This window comes from Thalassophryne amazonica, chromosome 1 (genome assembly GCF_902500255.1).
Source record: "Thalassophryne amazonica chromosome 1, fThaAma1.1, whole genome shotgun sequence".
Lineage (NCBI taxonomy): Eukaryota > Metazoa > Chordata > Actinopteri > Batrachoidiformes > Batrachoididae > Thalassophryne > Thalassophryne amazonica.
In genome coordinates, this window is record NC_047103.1 from 9,430,948 (window position 1) to 9,433,656 (window position 2,709).

Below are 2,709 nucleotides of genomic sequence, written 5' to 3' on the forward strand. Positions count from 1 at the left end.
CAGGTTACGTTCTGCCAATCCGGTTCTTAAGGTCTGACGTAAGCATCACGTGATAAATCTGTTTCCGGGTCCAAAGACCTGCAAGTTTACAATTCAAGTTACGTCTGTATGCTCCTTTTAAGGATCTACAGTGTAAGTTTAGTTTGTGTTCACAGTGTGTGCAAACCTCCCTCCCGCTGTTCTCCGCCTCCACCTCCGTTAACTGCATTTGTCTGTTTCTAAGGTAAGAACACTTAATAAAACTTTTTTTCTTTTACTTTATAGATTTTATTATGCACAGGTAAAATATAAATGGTAAATGGCCTGCATTTATATAGCACTTTTCCATCTGCATCAGACGCTCAAAGCGCTTTACAATTATGCCTCACATTCACCCCGATGTCAGGGTGCTGCCATACAAGGCGCTCACTACACACCGGGAGCAACAGGGGATTAAAGGCCTTGCCCAAGGGCCCTTAGTGATTTTCCAGTCAGGCGGGGATTTGAACCCAGGATCTTCTGGACTCAAGCCCAACACCTTAACCACTAGACCATCACCTCCCCTAAATATATATGTCTGTTTGTTAATAAAAATGATTTATTACAATAAACAGGATGTTAAAGTGCAAACTTCACTTTCCCCTCGAACGACATGATCAGGAAGCGATCGCAGCTCGCAGCAACTCCCATTGGAAATAACAGTGAAACGACCTGAGCTTCTGGCATTTTTACATAAAACAAATGCAGTAACAATGTCTAAAAACCCAGTTAATATATCCAGGAGAGTTTTAGGCACAATATACAAAGACTTTTATGTTGTGATGTTAATGCTGTTGTCCACGTGTAACGGTTTAAGTGCTTAACAACCTTATTTAGTCTCCATTATCCAGCTCCTTCTCACTAACCGCTGTTAGATAATATCTGTGCTAATTCTTTATTTTATGTTAGCTATCAATGATTTGTGTTATTTGTTTGGAAGTTCTGAGAAATATAAGTTAAGTTTTACTTTATCATGTGTCCAAGTCTCGGACATAGGGAGATCTCTCCCTATTGGTGAGAGCCAGTAACATTAGAGATGTGAGACTAAACCACACCCTTTGTTAACACCCACAAGGTATAAAATGTGTTGTATGACTCATTTTAGGGGCCTTTCACAAGATGGACACTGTCTGTGAGGGTCCCAGGCCTGGTTTCTAGCGTGACCTTGAATAAACTCAAAATGAGGAATACAATGGTTTGGTTTTGGTAAGGGGCAGAATTTTACATAAAAGAACCAGGTAGAAATAACACCGCTCCCTCTAAAAAGTGGGTCTGTGAAGCGGCGACAGAGCCATTAAATCTTAAATCTGTATATCAGGCGCTGATTGGCTGAGAGCGCTGTTGCCACCGTTGTAATCTTGGGTTTTTGACCAAAAAAAAAAAACAAGCTATCACAAACAACGCAAACTGTTATTTTACAGTCACATTAGCTACAAATGACAGTGATAAGCGGTTGGTTTTGTTGCTTGATGGGTATTCCCGGGGCATACGCGCTAGGCGCTAACATCTCCTTAAGATGTCTTGTAAATCAGATCAGAAGTATTATCTGGTTACCAAAACAATTTAGAGGTGTTTATTTCTTACTAACATTTACAAAATATATGAAAAACAGATTAATACAGAAACGTAGCTGTTTCAGAGCGTTTTTCACCATCTTGGATTATTTTGTTTGAGCGAACAACCAGCTGGCGTCATGATATGGAGTTATATGGTCAGACCCGGCGCCACGAGGGGGCGTTTGAGGGCGACGCCCCCTCACGTCATCAACCTCACCCCCTCGGATATGAAAGTTATCAAAAATAAAAATAAAAAAGAAAGAAAAAGAAATACTGGAAAATATAGCGCCTCGCAGTTTCACAGATTTTTTTTAGTCCAATTTTGCATGCTTTTTTTTTTTTTTACAGCGCATTGTGCTCTGCGTCCTCATCAAGCAGGCCGCTGTTCTGTTGAGATGACAGGACACCTGTTGCGTCACCGCGAAGGGAGAGCACGCGCATTGTGTTCTGCGTGTCTGTTTATAAGAATCTTCTCGCCCAGAAGGAAAAAAGAGCGCCAACAACTACCCATAACTGTGTTCTTCACTCGGAAAAAGACACCTGCAGCGAGGTGTGAGTGGAAAAAGGCGCGACAGTGGCGCGGCGCCAGGACGAAGAGGCGCGATCAGAGGATCTGTGAAATACTGGTCAGTCACTATTAATAATTTCTTTTGTGTCCAACCTCGTAGGTTGATCATTAAAATTAAATTCGTTAGTTCTAAAAGCCATCATAATTATTTATAGGAAAACGTTCTATTTTTATTTCTCAAACAAATGTTTGGGCCTGAAAACAGGTTGGTATTATTTTTCTACTCAGGTTTGAACTTTGAGAGTGTTTACACACGAGAGAAAAGTGAGAAAATGTTAATGCCTGTTTGAGAAAAGCGTATAGTGTGTAGTGAGGGGTTTTACAGCCTTAAAACATCTATAATAATTGTAAAAAATAACGCTGACTACTTCGCGCATTTCACCTATTGTGGGCTATTTTTATGTCATGCTTAGTTATGTTACAAGGTAACATGTCACATGTCATAGAATGGACGTCGACGTTGTTTGACCTTTACTTTGGACACCAAACATTCAACATGATTAAAAGGATTCCATTTATGAATCCTATTAGCTTAAACAATTATTTGCATCACTTTTATTTTTTACT